At 45.3% G+C, this 17,414-nt stretch overlaps 1 protein-coding gene and 1 pseudogene across 1 annotated transcript in view; one reads left to right on the top strand and one right to left on the bottom strand.

Annotated features, from left to right (window-relative positions):
* Positions 1-17,414, bottom strand: part of ASIC2 (acid sensing ion channel subunit 2) — a 962,539-nt gene that overhangs the window by 367,266 nt on the left and 577,859 nt on the right. The gene's annotated exons all lie outside the window — the stretch shown is intronic.
* Positions 12,153-12,812, top strand: LOC106005290 (annotated as a pseudogene).

The following is a 17,414-nucleotide window of genomic DNA, read 5'->3' as shown; positions in this document are numbered from 1 at the left end:
AACATCTATCAAAATTAAAGACATATCTACTCTTTGATCCAGAAATTCCATTTTTAGGTTTTTCTCCCCTACAGATATACTGGTACAGGTAGGTAAAGACATATAAACATGGGTATTAATTGCAGTATTCTTGCCGATATTCAAGACAGGAAGGAACTTAGATTTCCATCAATGGAAGACAAGTTACGTAACATCTGATCTACCTGTATGATAGACTACCACACGGTCTTGGGCTGGGGTGATGGGGCGAAACTATCTTTGAGACATGTTAAGAAAAAAACCCTACAGAACACCATGCTTTGATCTGTGCAAAATACAAAGGTCCATTGACAGATATAGATGTATGTGTATGCTTAGACTATTATGGAAGGATATACATAAGACTGTCAATACTGCTTTACTTTGGGTTGGGGATGGTGATGAGAGAATAAGGAATGGAGAAGGAAGAATGCTTGGTTTTCTTTATATACACTTTTGCATCATTTAAATTCATTATGGTAAGCTTGTACTCTATTCCCAACAAAAATAGCATATAATAAAAAGGAAGCATATGCCTTTTGCACCATCTGCCAAATGCTGAACCTCTCATTGCCCCAGATATTTATTGAACACGCATTGTTCGCCATACACCATGCTAGCCCGACTCTGGGAGGAAGTGGAAAAGATACAGTTCATGCTTTTGGGGAACTTACTGTCCAGGTGGGAAGAAAATGTATTGACATAGTTATTCTACAAGTTGGAAGGGAAATTTATTCTTCGCTAGGGACCTGGAGAAGATTTTATAGAGCTGGTTTGAAATGCACGGGGAGTAGAATTTTGAGACTTGAAGATGGATGAACAGGGTGCGGAATTCCAGGTGGAGAGAGCAACGGGAGCCGAAGATACAGAACGGGAAATGGACAACAGGAAATGGACTACCTCCTCAACTGCTTGCTTTCATATCAGAAATCCTTTCTTTTGGGTTACAGGATCGTTTGCTTTCAGGAGCCTTAGTGAGAATTCGGACACTTTTGACTGAGATAAGCGAATAGATTCAGTGGGGGTACTAAGAAACCAGCTCCCTCCCAACCCCCCATGACTAGATTTGTAACATTTGCCAATTTCCATGGTGTAAGTATTCCCACCACAGCTGCCTTCAAGCTACTGATACAAAATGGGAGTTAGGAAGAGACCCACATAATCTACTCTTTTAAGTTTGACAGAGCTCACACCAACAAGTTGCTGGATATATCAGAATCTCAGAGTAGCAGAGCTAAAAGGGATGCTGAATTTTTTTTTAAATATTTTATTTATTTGACAGAGAGAGAGAGAGAGGGAATACAAGAAAGGGGATTGGGAGAGGGAGACATAGGCTTCCCGCCGAGCAGGGAGCTCCACTTGGGGCTTGATCTGAGAACCCTGGGATCATGCCCTGAGCCCAAGGCAGATGCTTAACAACTGAACCACCCAGGCACTCCTGAAGAAAGGTTTTAAATGAACCTCAGCTACACAGGGGGAAATGAAGGTGCTTGCACAATGTCAGAGGAAGTGGCAGAGTTTTTACCTTTTAGTTTAGTGGCATTTCCATTTTTCCTTGGAAATCACTAATATAATAGAAGGAATGGGGCATGGGACTGTGTCATTTTGAGGGAGCCAGAGGGCATAAAGAAAAGCAGAGAGGTTTCTCCTGGAGAGAAGAGGAGGGTAGGGTTCTGGACTGTGTCTCAGTCAACAGGAAAGGTCTGTGTGCTGGGGGTTACATGAGAGGACCGTAGCTGGGCGGAAGAGTCACAGGGGAAGAGATTTCAGGGGAAGGGCTTGGAAGATAAACAGCACAGTTTGTTTGGGCTGACTTTTCTTCCCGGAACAGGAATGAAATAACCTGACCTGATATACGGAAAAGAAAAACTGGGCAAGTCCCATCCGTGTCCTTAACCATCTGTGTGCACTTGGGTAAGTCATTTCCCTTCTACAGGGGTCAGAGCCTTCCTCCTTAAAGGGAGGCCAGGAGATGGGCTTTCAGAGATTGTTTCCCAGGACCCGCCTAGTATGACGTTCACTGAGCCTGTGAATCAGTTGCTTCAGGAAGAATTCCCAACAACCATAAATGTGAGACATCGGGGAAGAGTTGGTCAGCCTGATGGCTTATTTATTTATACCCAACCCGAGGTAGACAAAGAAATCCAGAGCAATAGAAGGCAAAGTGAGGTTTGTTTTTAAGTTTATGGCAGGTCAAGAGAGCAGAAGATAGATTAGTGAAAATGGGACAAGGGGTCCTCTTTATTATGTCATACCCTGAAAAGACACAACAGCCCATGCTGAAAGCACTTCAGTGGGGACTCATTACCTTCGGGGTGAGATCCAAATTCCTTTGCATGGGCACAGGGATCTCCATTTTCTGCCCTTGCCTATCTTTCCAATCTCCTCTCCTGAGCCCCCCAATCTACCCCCTACATCACCCAGGTAATGTTCCAGGAGCACACACTGCTTGCTAACATGCTGTGGTTCGGTTCTCAAACTTTGCAAACACCCCATCCTGGGATGCTCTCCTCATCACATCTGCTGGGCAAATATCTTCTCCTTCTTTGAAATCTCCAGCATTCCAGTGTCTTCCTTAATTCTTTCCAACATGGCAGCCTCCCCCTCCCTGCCTTGAGATAGAGAAAATCCCTCCCTTTCCTGACTGCAGCCATTCTGTGTGTATGCCAATTTCATGGCAGTATGGCCATTTTATTGCAAACTTCTGTTTTTTATCCTCCCCACTTCACTGTGAGCTCAGGAAGGCAGATAACTCCTGTCTCGGCTCCCGAGGCTGAAACAATGACAACTGTTGGAGCTGGTGACTGACTCCCAAATGCTGGTAAATCCAAAAAGAAAGAAGGGAACTAAAGCTGTTCCTGTAGCCCCCTAGAGGGCCACTGTGGGAGAGAGAGTCAGGTGTGGCAGTCAGATACAGACCCAGATGCTGAAGACCATCTGGGACTGCGGATCTACCAAGACCCTCTAATTGATTTTAGCTGAGCCCCTAAGGGAAATTAAGTGAAGCCCCCAGGGGGGAAGGAAGGTTGCAATGAAACTATAGAGCAAGGTTAATGAAAGCCTTGTTCAAGGCAGCTCCGTGCTGAGCTCCAATAAAGTCATTCTCTCTCTGGAGGGGAAGATCCTTCCTCAGCTCCCATGCAAACCCATCCCACTGCTAAGGGCTGGAGTGGAGGCTGTGATGTTCCACCCAGATACTCCTTCAGCACTAAGACTCACTCTACCCACCTTCCTTCACCTTCCATAGATGCTGATCTCCAAAGTACGCTCTGATAAACTTCTTGCATGCCAACCTCCATTCTAGAATTTACTTCCATAAGGAACTTATCCTAGTGGATACTATCAGCCTGCTGGTAGGGGCTGTTGAGATTTGCCGCATGGTCAGAGATGATAGGTTGGGATGATGATCTCTTGGGACAGGAGCAGGAACTGAGACTACAGGCAGAACGCTGACCCCATCAGGGCTACCATGGGAGCCCCAGAGAGGGCTGGGGTCAACAAGTGTCATCAGAGTAGGGTTTAGCCGTGGTTCCCAAGCAGCAGCCTGGCATGGCCATCTGGGACAACATAAGCAGCAGTGGGGAGGTAGCAGTGGGAGTGAGTCATACTTGTATATCACACCAGCAGGAGCTCTTAGTGTGGTGCTCACAGGGTGCTCTCAACTCTGGCTACACCTCTTCAAAAGTACCGATTCCAGGTCTTGACCTTGAGAGATTCTGGCTTCATTGGTCTGCAGTAAGATGGAAGCCCTTGCATGTCTTTTTAAAGAATATTTATTTGAGAGAAAGATAAAGAGAGAGAGAGAGAGAGAGAGCAAGAGCAAGCAGGGGGAAAGGCAGAGAAAGAGAGAGAGAGAGAGAGAGAGAGAGAGAGAAGCAGACTCCTCAGAGCGCAGAGCCTGACTTGGGGCTTGAGCTCATGACCCTGACATCATGACAGGAGCTGAAATCACAAATCGGTTGCTTAACCGACTGAGTCTCCCAGGCGCCTCCCTTGCGTGTTTTAAAGAGTCAGTTTCTAGGGTGCAGCTCTGGTTGAAAACTACCAAGATGGAGCAGAGATGATACACTCTGAAATCAAACAGAGTTGGGTTTAAATCCTGGTCCTACTGGTGGCTGGGAGAACTTCAGCATGTAGTGAATTTTCTGAGCTTCTATTTCCTCATCTGTAAAATCTTATAAATCATATATTTTATAGAAATATTGAAAGGGAAATATGCTAATAGTAATAGCAATGATGGTGATAGTAGCCTTCAATCTGTGGAGCTATTATCATGGTCATTGTTATTATGATTTGCATTCATACTTGGCCTTATGAATTCCTCCTCTTCCAGGGTACAGTGCCCTATGGTAGACTTGCCTTTCTCCACTCCTGCTCTGTTATGGGGGAGATCTGTCCCCTCATTCCAGCTGTTGCTACCTGAAGTCTAGCAAACTGTAGCTATAGCAGCTAAATGCAAACCCACTGCCTCTGCTGGGATTGAGATGATCAACCAGATGATCAAACATGGGCATCTGTGGTTGCATTTCTGCTCACACCTAGGATAACATGCGCAGCGGTTGAGCCCTTCAAGAGGACACTGGCAGGTATATGGCTACTGTGTAGAAAAGTAAGAAAGACAGGTTTTGCTCAAACATAAAGGCAACAATAAGGCCCAGGATACTCAAATGGTTTCCCCAGAGTTGTAGCACTTACCATGCAGCTTTGAACAAGTTCCTTTTCCTCTCTATGCCTTAGTTTCTTATTCTGAAAAATATGGGTGGCTGATCTGGAAAAATGAGTACTCTATGCAGTTTGGAGCTGCTGGTTCTCCAAACATCTCCCCTCCCCTCCCCAAGCAGATGCCTTGGGGGACTGACATCATGCCTGCCTCCCCCACCCCCCCCCCAGACTCCAATGGTGAAAGTCAGGGCTCGGAGAGATGCCACTTCACAGTAAGGGATCTGAGAGTCTGCCCTGGGCGCTGCCCACCCTAGGTCTCCTCAGCCCCACCCCCCAAGGGTTGTAAGTTCCCCCATTTCTCCTCCTGCCATTGAGAACTTTAAATAGCCTCCAGCACACTATGCGGCTGCCAGAAGTTTTAATTAAATAATGTCCAGCTGTCAGAAAAGCTGTTATAAACGGTCCTTTTGTCTGCACCACTGTCTGGGAAGCCAGGAAGGAGAGAAACTCAAGGGTTATAAATATGAAGGCAGAGGTTCAGTGGGGAGCCTGGGGGCAACAGCTTTTAGGCACCCTGAAAACCACTGGAGGAATTTTTTTTTTTTTTAATTCGTTAATTAGTCCACGGAAGGGCTCCTAGCCCTGGCTCTGGGACTGGATTTGCATGTGTGATAAACTGAAAAGAGGCTGGGGAAACTGGTGTCCTTGTCCAGAGCTGCTTTTCCTAGGCTGCAATCAGTCTCCCCTTTTACAGTCCATAAGGGAAAGAAAGAAGGCAGGGGGTAGGAGGTGCCGGCAATCCAGAGGCAGTTCTTGGATGAACTTTCATGATGGTTTCCTTCTTCCCCTTCCTTCTTGTTGGCTCTCCTTTCTCCATACACACACACACACACACACACACACACACATGCGTATACAAAGATGTGTGCACTTTCTCCCTTCCAGCATATACTCTGAGTCTCTATGGTGTTTGAGAGTTCTCTCCAGTAACGAAGCATACGGAGAAGAAGTGCACATTTAGTGAGTGTATTAAGTGCAAGATATTTTTTTTATACATGATTCCATTTAACTATTACAGAACACCCAGGAGATAATTATTCTAAAACTCAATATTGTAGTTGAGAAAGCTGAGGCTTTGAGATTGCACAACTTTCCCAGGTCACACAGCCAGTAACGGAAGGGCTGGGGATTAGAACTCCATTAGTCTGAAAGTCCATTGGGACAATGGCTGAACATCTTTTGTGTATTGTTTGGCTAGGGTCCTACAAGGTACCTGGCACACAGAGGACTTGAGAAATATTTATGAAAGGAGGAAAGGAAGGGAGAGAAGGAGGCGTATGACTCCATTCTGTCATACGCCGAAGCCAATGACTTTGCTATTATGGAACATTGTCTCTGGGGAGTGCAGGCAGGCAGTTATAAACCAGTTAAATGTAGGAAATAGTTGAGGGAAAGCAGTTGCTAAAATGTGTATAAAAACATCATGACTGGAAAGCAGAAAGTTGGTTTCAAGAGCCATAGAGGAGGTGGAACTAAAATACGATGGGTATTCAGAGGAGGGAGGCATCACTCCAACTGCAGCCATGGGGGTTTCATGGAGGAGGCCGGATTTGTGCCTTAAAGGATGAGGGGGACTTGGACACTGAGAGATGGATGGCAGATAGACTGATCCAAAAGAAGAGATGGGGGAGAGTCGTAAACAAACTACCAAGGAAGGGATAAACCAATGGTCAGGGCATCTGGGAGCCACCTGGATTGGAACTTGAGCTTCATAGTGTCCTGGTAAGGTGCCTGGGATTAATATGGCAATGCCATGGGTAAGGAAGAGGTCAAAGGCCATCCAGGCTGAATGGGCCTGAGTCTGGGAGTATACGCATGTGTGTGTGTGTGTGTGTGTGTGTGTGTGTGTGTGTGTGTGTATGTGCATGCCCGTGTTGAGTGGGCATGGTTGGTATTCTCTCCTGAGCTTAGGTGCCATTAGGGCCAAGTGGAAAATAGTCTGTTTCCTTGTTGGGTCTGTCATATATAGGTCTGCCATTAACATCTCTCTGGGCATTCACAGAGCTCTGCTGATGGGTTCTGTAGCAGCAGAAGAGGGTGGAATTACTCCCAGGATGAGCTTGTTCTGGCATATTCTGGTGGGTACAGTTCTCAGACCCTGGCCTTCCCCTAGGAAACAGGGTCAGGTGTGGCACCAGCTAAGCTGGTTTGGGGAGTGGAAGGTGCAGCACAGGGACGCGGGAGCCGGAGGGAGCAAGGAGGGTAAGGGCTCTGATGTCCCCAATATCCCACAACCCACCACCCCCAGCAGCACAGAGAGGACCTGGCCTAGTGCCTGGGGCACAGTGAAGGCTTCCTGAGGCTCCTGTTGAGCTGAGTCCCTCATTTCTGCCAGACAGTCCCTGAGAGTGGCAGGAAGAGACAATTCACTGGTTTGGGGGATCATTAAATAATGACAGCCAGTGCACACATCTTTGTGGACAGGCCTCCTGGCAGCATCCCCAAAGGCCAAATGAGAACTCCCAGGGCTGTTTCAAGAGCATGGAGGCTCTGTATGAGAAGAGCTGAGGTGCAGAGGCTCGGGATTCCCTTGATAAGAGCCCTTTCCAGTGCAACACCAGAGCCCAGCCAAAGGCAACTGTCCCCTTCGGGTGAAGGGCTCGTCCCTTGCGTGCCACAAAAACTTGGTTGTTCCATTGATGGGGAACCCTTGGAGCTAGCTTTAGAGCAGGTAGTGTAGACAATTCACCACAGGATAGGATTCCAGGAACAGGGGTAGAGGATTCTAGGGACACTAGATATGAGGGAGAGATTTTGAATTTGGCCTATCTGCCATCAGGCCCAGGCAGGTATCCTGCTACCTGCCTGGTGGTGGCGGTGGGTGGGGGCAGGGGGCTTGGGCGTGTCTCTAAATATCTCTGGGTCTTGATTTTCAATTTATAAAAATTCATTCAGTAAGCACCCAGTGAGCACCTACTGTGTGCAAATGGCTATGTTACATACTAGGAGGCAGGCAGCGGAGAAATGTATATGATCTCTGCTCTCATGGAGCTTCCAGTCTAGTGGAAGTAATCAAGTCATCAGACAAATAAGTACATTATAACACATTGCAATAAATGCTCTAAGGGAAAGGTACTGGGTGCTATGGGAGAACCTATCAGGCTGGCCTGGGAAGACCTCTTCGAAGAAGTGCCTGGGAGCTGATACCTGAAGGGTAAGTACAAGTTATAGGAGTCAGACTTAGAGGAATGTCTTGTTCAAAGGCCCTGAGGAGCGGAGCACAGTAGGTGTTTTAGGAGCTGAAGTTAAATCTGTGTGGCCAGAATGCAGTAAGCAAGGGGGAAAGTGGAGTGACGTGAGGCTGGGATTGAGGACAAGAGAAGGGGCTGGTTACCCAGAAGCCCAGCAACCAAGAGAAGGACTGGGGACTTTACCCCGTGACTGTCAGGAAACCGTTGCTCAAATTTGAACAGAGTGTGATGACTAGATTTGCATGCTAAAAATAAAATAAACAATCAGAGATGGAAAAAAACCAAAAACACCACAAAATAGTTGGACCTCCCTGCAAGGGAAAAAAGAGATTTGAACAAGTATTTTCATGTTACAGCATCTACCCCCATGGGAATAATCTACTAGCAGAACAAAGAATTATGTACAAAAATATTCATTATAGTTAAAAAGACCCAAACCACTCTGGCTGTTGTGTGAAGAGAATAAACATAATAAATCTTTAGTGTTTGCTTTGAGCTAAACAAGACAAAGGCTGGGCCTCAGCCCCAAAGGGAACAGAAGCAATGATTCTCAACCTTGGCTGTACTTTAAAGACACCTGCAATGATAGCCAGCTTCCAAAAGAACCCCCCAAAGCCTTACCTGCTGGCATATACATCCCTAGGTAGCCCCTCCCACTCTGAATAGGACTATGCTATCCAGTGTAACCAAGGGGATATTGTGGAGACCACGGGGTGTGACTTCCAAGGCAAGGTCACAAAAGACACTATGGCTTCTGTCCTGCTCCCTCTTTCTCAGATCACTTGCCCCGGGGAAAGCCAGCTGCCATGTTGTGAGGATGGTCAAATAGCCCTACAGAGAGATTCACGTAGCAAGTGAATACCTGAAGGGTAAGTACAAGTAGCAAGTCATCGAGGCCTCCAGCCAACAGCCAAGTGGAAGAAAACCTCTTAGAAACAGGTCCTTCAGTCCCAGCTGACATCTTGTCTGTAACCTCATGAAAGATCCTGAGCCAGAACCACTGAGCCACTCCTAGATTCCTGACGCATAGAAGCTGTCCAAGAAGGCTTACCTATTGCTTTAAGGCATTAAGTGATCTGTTGCAAAGCATTATGTAGCCAGTGTTCCTAGGGAGCTTTTAAAAATCTTGAAGCTCAAGCCCCATGCCCAGAGATTTTGATTCTCTTGGTCTAGGGTAAAGTCCAGGTATTGGTTTGTCTAAAACCCTCACATGACTCCAGTATGCAGCCAAGATTGAGAACCACTGACTAGAGCACTGGGTAGGTCAACAAAGAAGGCTTAGGTACAAGGTATTACCTTGATTTCCAGAGCTAGGGTTATGCTGAGGGTTCTATCCTGGAGGACGGCAAAAACCCAGTTTGTGGATCAGAGACCTGGGTCACTGTGGACTTATAGCCAGGCTGCTTTAGTGTCCATAGCTTTTGACCACAGGGTACCTAAATTTCCCTAAGGATACAGACTTATCAAAAGGAACTGAGTGCCTTAGCTGGGGGGATAAGAGAGGTCCAAGACCAAGCAGGTAAATCCACCTTCTATAGACAACAGGTTTGACCCATAAACCCTCTCTGCCGGCCTACACATTTGAGATGCCCCATGCTCCAGTGATGGACAGCCCTCCAGCTTCTTTCCACCTGCCATTGTGTTTTCCACCCAGACCCCATTCCTGCCTCTGAATATGCTCTTTGAAAACTTCATGAGCAATGATGACAGCTGATTCTGAAAACCTTTGTGCATCCTCGAGTTTCCATGGTTAACAGGACATTGTTCCCATCTCTGAACAATATGTCAGGGGCCCGACAGTCTCTTTGCTCCCCTTCATGTTACCTCCCTGATGAAACCTGCAATAAAGTAATTAAAATGATTGTAAAGGGAGTCCTAGGAGATGAAAGACGCTGATGAGACAGGCAGAGGCTGTGAGCTCACCCAGCTCTCACGGCGCTGCATGCCAGCGATGACTGGGCTGGTCTCCTGTGATTCTCCTAAGAATGGGCACCAGTACCAGCTTCATCTGAGTGATACCTACAGAGCTCAGAAGCACTGATAGACATCTTTTTTTTTTTTTTTTTTGGAGCCCCTGTAACATGCTAGGTGTGGGAGATACAGAAGGCAGTAAGATCCTCTTCTTGTTCTCAAGGAGCTCTTAGCTTGGTAGAAACAAATAAGAAAAGAGGTAATAGAATGTGATGAGTACTGCACTTGGGGACCCATGGAAGCCCAGAGGAGGCATTGCACTTGGCCCAAGAAGTCTTTGGAGGAAGTGAGATCCGAGATGTTTTGTTTGCTGCCTGGGCAAAGACGGAGGGACATCAAGAGCAGGAAGTACAATGTACAGGTGTAGAAGCTTGAGGCTTTTAGGGAATTGTAAGCATCTCCTTGTGGGTCTAAGCATGGTCCCTGGATCTACAGCTTAGGGGAGTGGCCCAAAGGCAGTAATACCTCTTTGAGTACCAGGCTGTACATGAAAGGCACACCGTGGGCAGAATTCACCATTTCCCAGCACCCCACCCTGCCAGATCCTACTCTTCCTACTCTTCCTTTTTCACCAAATGTGGATGACCATCCCCTTCACTGTCAGCCTAATGGTTGCTCCAGCCCCCATCTCCAGAACCAGGACTTTGATTTGCTTTGTCTTCTTTTGTTTGACCCACTGAAACCCTGGTTACTGGCCTGTTTCTTCCTTCTGTCTCCTGCTTGTGTCTTGTTAAAACTGGCTTCCATGTGATCAACCTTTCTGACTCTCAGATGGGCCTTGGGACCTTCTCTTATGAGCTGTGACCATAGGCAGCCTTAGCATCTGATTAAGTGTTTTACTGGACTAGGAGCAGGACAGAGGAGACTTGGAGAAGGAGAAACCCAAATGTCAGCAGGGATTCGGAGAGACACACTTGGAAGGGACACAAACATGAAGAGTAGGGCACCCCCTGGGGGGGCGCCTGGGTGGTTCAACTCTTGGTTTCTGTTCAGGTCATGATCTCACAGTTGTGAGATCGAAGCCCGCATGGGGCTTCTCACTCAGTGTGGGGTCTGCTTGAGATTCTCTCCCTCTTGTTCTCTTCCTTTCCTCCAAACCCCATGCTCTCTCTCTCTGTAGAACAAATGAATAAACCTTTTTTTTAAAAAGGGAGTAGGGACCCCCAGGTTCCTATGGGGGAAATGTGTTATATGGAGTGAGGCATTAATCAGCATAAAACCCTGGGTAAGAAGGTAAGGGGCTCCTGGGTATTTCCCCCTTCCTGTTAATGGCCCCAGAACAGGAATCACAGTGCAGATGCCTTCAAAAGATTGTGTAAATGCGTCATCTGGCCAGTGAAACCATGGCGGGGGGTGGGGTGTGCTGGCACTGAACGCATGGGACAGCCCACATGCCTCTAACGGGGGAGGCTGCTGCTTACTCCCAGCCAGTTGCTGCCAAGTGGGAATGCAGGTGCAGTGTAACTAGACATTGAAATTTCTCAAGATAAACCAAAAATCTGAATTTTAATGGAAAATCATTGCCAGTTAGTCCACATAAAAACAAGCAAAAAACCACATATACATAGAAATGATGAAAGCAGCATGGTCTTTGAATCTCAGCAATTCCCTCCCATAAGATAAACAGAGCAACTAGAGACCAAAACTACAGACAGTGACATCAAGCCGGATGATGAGCTACTCCCATGAAGCCTAAAACACACAAGTAGGTGGGGACAAATCACCAAAGCCCAAGCCCCTTGCAGTCTCAACATCTACGTGGGAGGCAGAAGAGGGAGTGGTCAGGTACCTGATGGCCCTGAGGAAATAACCATACCCAAACAGCCAACAGAGGTTCCCTGGAAAGCAGGGAGGTGGGTGGCAATTGGAAAATAGCAGTTGAAAAACCGGAAGTTCTGCCTAGGTGGGAGAGTTTCATAGTAATGGGGGGAAGGGAAAGAGACACCTTTGTAATTGCTCCAAAGAAGGCTGCCACAGAGACACACTAGTCCCACTCCCTTTTGGGGGCCAGGAGGGGACAGCTTGTGTCCCACTGGAGCTTCAAGACTGTCTGCTGTGCTGCCTCAAGTCCGCCATATTGATAAAGAGACAGGAAAGGTTGGCACCACCCATCCCCCATACACACACCTGTCTCTCCCACCGGCTTCCACGACTCCTCTCAGTGGGCCCTTCCGCTGCCTCGCTTGCCCAGCTTTTGTCAGAAGGAAGCGGGGCAGCCAGGGCCTCCAAACAGGCTCAGAACAGGGCTGAATGAGGGGCAGGGAAAGGCCGGCCACCCACAACACACACGTGACCATCAGCCTCCACAGGCTCCCTCTGGATTCTAGAAGAAGAAAAGAATGGGCTCGCCCACTTAGGTACAACAATTTTGTGCCAGGAAAACACTTTTCTTTGTTCAAAGCACTTTGAAGTCTCTTGTTCTGACTCAAAGGACAAGCTAGACGACTTACAATGGATGCAATTCCAACCAGTTTAGGTTTCTGTACCTATTGAAAGTCCATGAAACTCAAGTCAAGGAATCTTTTGAAGGAAAACAACAGTTGTACTCCAACAGGACCATCTAGTTTAAGATCAAACGTTAGTAGTCAGCCAGAACTACATAACACAGTTATACTAAAAGCATAACATAACACAGCTATGCTTTTAGGAATCCTATGGCGGCAGAAAGAAAAAGAGTGTAATTGAATGGGAAAAAAACCAACAAGCTTATGCAAGACAATGAAAACTTGCTTACAAAAAGAACACAGAGCAACCAGAGGAGGGATCAAAGCCACGCGCCTGGTGGAGAATCTGGAAGCAAAGACTGTATCACCCAAGGGCACATCAGAACACATTTTACCCACTGCCTTAAGCAGTCTTTCTTTGGAAGATTTCAAGAGTCTTGAACAAGATCAACAAGAAAAAAATTAGACCAAGTCTCTCAGACCAAGAATTACCTTCATTTAAGATTAGCTTATGTAGGACTTGATGCCTCCCCTTCATTCTATTCAAAGGTAAAAATATTTAAGAATATTACGCCAAAGTTGAGTATTTGATGAAGTTTTACTTGAAGTAACAATACTACTGTATAACTTATGAAGACTCAATTACAGAGAATGGAAACTTTCTATGATATTTTTATTTGAAAAAGAATGAAAGTGACTTACATGAGAATTACAGACTTAAAGATTTTGCTAGGAAATTGTATGTTTGCAAGGTGTTTGTGTTCCTGTCTTTTAATACTATGTTTAGGGATGCCTGGGTGTCTTAGTCAGTTAAGCGTCCGCCTTCAGCTCTGGTCTTGATCCTGGGGTCCTGGGATCGAGTCCTGCATCAGGCTCCCTGCTCAGCAGGGAGCTTGCTTCTCTGCCTGTCACTCGCCCCTGCTTGTGCTTTCGCTCTCTCTCTCTCTCTCTGACAAATACATAAAATCTTTACAAAAAAATAAAACTACTTTTAGGGACACCTGGGTGGCTCAGTCGTTAAGCGTCTGCCTAGGCTCAGGTCATGATCCCAGGATCCTGGGATCGAGCCCCACATCAGGCTCCCTGCTCAACAGGAAGCCTGCTTCTCCCTCTCCCATTCCCCCTGCTTGTATTCCCTCTCTTGCGGTCTCTCTTCCTCTGTCAAATAAATAAATAAAATCTTTAAAACAAAACAAAACTACTTTTAAAAGAACTATTTATGACAATGGGTTTAATTTCTATTAGAAAATAATTTTTTCCCCTGCATCCTTTGGGATACTGCATTCTAAAAGATGCTAAGTAGGAGTTAGCCTACATTAAATATAACTTTAAAAAAAGAAAGAAAGAAAGAAAGAAACTGGAAGGTTCTATCCAAACTATTAGTGGCTGAATGCAAGGGGTCTGTGGCCAGTTCTGAAGGGATGGAGCAGTCCAGACCCTGTGAATGTTGAGAACTGACCAGCCAGGGATCCCCAACACAGGTTCCACACACTAATGAGAAATTGCTGGCTGTGGGAGCAAAACTGAGCAGAAGAGGAATAATAGAATCAAAAGAAAGAGAAGGTCTGTAGACAAGTGGAGCAGGGGAGCAGAGCCAGGACATCTCAGAAGGTGAGCTGTCATATTTTTATTTTTAATTTTTTTAATTTTTTAAAGATTTTATTTATTTATTTGACAGAGAGAGATCAAAGGTAGGCAGAGAGGTTGGCAGAGAGACAGAGGGAAGCAGGCTCTCCGCTGAGCAGAGAGTCTGATGCAGAGCTCGATCCCAGGACCCTGAGATCATGACCTGAGCCAAAGACAGAGGCTTAACCCACTGAGCCACCCAGGCGTCCCACATATTTTTAAATACAACACAAAACAACCCAAGAGGGAGCCCCAAGCAGTTAGAAAACTTCCCGGAATGAGGGCCTCTTCCACAAAGTTCAGGAAAATTGCGTTTACTTAAAAACAAACATCATAAAAATGTTGAGGGTGAAAGTCACACAAAATTAGTATTCAAACAAAGAGAATAAGGAACAAAGTAACACCTTTCTAGGCAGTGAAAGTATTCCAGAAAGAGACACCTACAAAGCAAACAAAAACTGCAACCTCTTACTTCCAAAGGAGCTAAAAGACATTAAGGAAATGACATCATCATCCACTTAAGTGAGTGTCATTAGAATCATAACCTCAGAAATTACATGACACATTGGGAAAAAGAAGAAAAGAAGGGGTAAAGTCATTGCAAAAAGGAAGACCCAAACTCGAAGAAACACGAGAGTACACAGACATAATAAATAAGGCCTTCCAGATAACAGAAGGTCAAAAGGAAGAAAATTGTAACAGTCAAAAGAAGTAGAAGAAAAAAGAGGATAAGAGTAATTTGAGAGAAAATGAAAATATGAAAGAGGCATGGACTACTTATATGTAGCAACAGGGGCTCTTGAAAAGCAAAGCCAAAGCCGAGGAAGGAGCAAATACTAGAAATTATAATTTAAGGAAACTCTCCTAAAACAACAACAGTAATTAAAGATCTGCACCTACCTATTGAAAGAACACATGCACACAGCGTACCTGAAAAATTGAGCCTGAATGATGGATAGCAAGGCATTTTGGTAAAATCGCTGCACTTTAAGAAGAAAATAATAAGGCAGAAGACCATTATTTAGGCATGCAGCCAAAAAAGAGGAAATGGCTTATAAGGGAAAGAAAAATTAGGTTATCAGACTTTCTGACAATATGCTTTATATTGGAAGACAATGAAGTAATGTTTTTAAGGTACCTAAGGAAAGCAAATACAATTCGGGAGTTTTATATCCAGAAAACTGGTTGACATGTACAAAGGGCACAGGTAACTACTCTACGCATGTAAGAACTCAAGGAAGAGTATTCCCAGGAGTTCTTCCCAAGGGATTTACTAGATAATAAGCTTCAGATAAGCGTAATAACCAGAGACACTGGTCTGAAGGGCTTGTAGTGAGCATGATGGCACAGCTAATATAAGAATAAGACTGAATGAGGACCAGAAGGCAGAGAGCATAGTCTGCAAGTCTATATGATTTGAAAATTAGATACAATGCAATTACACGAGTTCAGGGGAACAATAAGGGGACCATATGCAGATTATTATTATTATTATTTTTAAAGATTTTATTTTATTTATTTGTCATAGAGAGAGAAGCGAGAGCAAGCACAGGCAGACAGAGTGGCAGGCAGAGGCAGAGGGAGAAGCAGGCTCCCTGCCAAGCAAGGAGCCCGATGTGGGACTCGATCCTAGGACGCTGGGATCATGACCTGAGCCGAAGGCAGCCGCTTAACCAACTGAGCCACCCAGGCGTCCCCCATATGCAGATTAAAAAAGAACATTTTATTTTATTATTTAATTAAGAGGGAGCGTGCGCAGGAGAGCACAAGCAGGGGGACGGGCAGAGGGAGAAGGAGAAGCAGACACTCCGCTGAGCGAGGAGCCAGATAGATGCTGGGGGGTATGATCCCAGGAGTCTGAGATCATGACCTAAGCTGAAGGCAGATGCTTAACCCACTGAGCCAGCCAGGTGCCCCATGTGCAGATGTTTTTTCCAATCATTTTCAGTAATCGTATTTGTGGTAGTAGCATTTGTATTGTTGTTGTTGTTTTTTTCTGAGATTGTTGAGTGGATAATGTGATATAAAGCAAATGATCAATCATGGGGAATTCTAACCTTATTATCTCTTGCATCCTTAAGAAACCAGGAGACCCAGTTTGGCAGAAAGGAGATACAGATGTAAGAGGGAAGAGATTAGGTAAAATGCAGGAGTTCTGAATTTGAGTTGAAAGTATCCATACCTGGAGTGTGTATATTTTCTAGCTCGGTCCAGTGAAAAGGCCTAGAAACAATGAGCACCTCTAGGACACAGATGGTGGTCTTGAAATATTGTTTCTCACCATAAGAAATTGGAGCTTCTTGAGAAATGTCTGATTTCATTTTTTTTTAAATTTTATTTTATTTACTCATTTGAGAGACAGAGAGCAGAAGGAAAGAGAGAGAGCACAGGAGTTCGGGGCAGGGACAGAGGGAGAGGGAGAAGCAGGGAGCCTGATGCGGGGGCTCGATCCCAGAACCCTGGAACCCATGACCTGAGCCGAAAACAGATGCTTAACCGACTGAGCCACCCAGGCACCCCTGTATTTCTTTTATTTTAAAATAAAAAGGCTTTTGTTTTATTTTAAAATAAAAAAGACTTATGTCCCATATCTATATGGGACAATGATAACATACCTATGGGGCCCCTTTGGTCACTAAGACCTCCACATTCCATTTCTGCCTGGGAGGACATGGGTTATTGGGTCTAACATGAATTCCCAACAGAATATCCTCCTGCCTTTTGGACAGTTAAAGAGATTATTCCAAAGAACACGTAGAAGTCATGAGAGTAAACTATAGGCTTTTATTAGGCAGCCAAGAATGAGCTGAATAATAAAATAAAAATGGGCCCAGAGTAGAGGGCTCCCTGCATTTGACATTTCTACTTTATTCTAACCAGGAGCTCTCTGGGAGAGTCCCAGAAAATGTCATGAGAAATGTATATTTATAATGGTGGCTCAATATTGTTAGGTGAATTCTACCTTAACAGCCAATATGCAAAATTTCATGGTAATTGTGATATTTCCATCACAATATATATTTCCATCACAATTAGGATTCTTCTCTTTAAAGGTGAGTTTGGCTTCAAGATTCCTTTAAATAGCAGCTGGCGGGAAAAGGTAAGCATTTGTTTACAGAACTGTAATTGCTTCACAGTGTGGAGGGAGGCGTGGGCTGTTCAAGGATTGTGCCAGCCCCTGGGCAAACAAGGCATAGTTACACAGAGGGGACCCATGGTTGGGAGGGCCAAGATGCGCATAACAATGCAAAGAATTGGGGAATGTCCTGCCTTTCCTACTCAGGCCAAACCCCCAACTTTTCTTCTTCGTTATCTTGGATACAGCAAAACAGAACTTACGCAAAGAAAATCAGGGCGTTCAGAATTTCTGAATCACTATGTTGAGCACATTTTCTCATTATTCAAATTAGTCATAAAGGCTGTTTTTGTTATTTTGGGGTTC

The sequence above is a fragment of the Mustela putorius genome, unplaced genomic scaffold, assembly GCF_011764305.1.
Source record: "Mustela putorius furo isolate JIRA1106 unplaced genomic scaffold, ASM1176430v1.1 tig00003962_pilon_pilon_pilon, whole genome shotgun sequence".
In the NCBI taxonomy this organism is placed as follows: Eukaryota; Metazoa; Chordata; class Mammalia; order Carnivora; family Mustelidae; genus Mustela; species Mustela putorius.
Note: the sequence above shows the minus strand (reverse complement) of the source record. Positions and strands in the feature narration are given on the sequence as shown.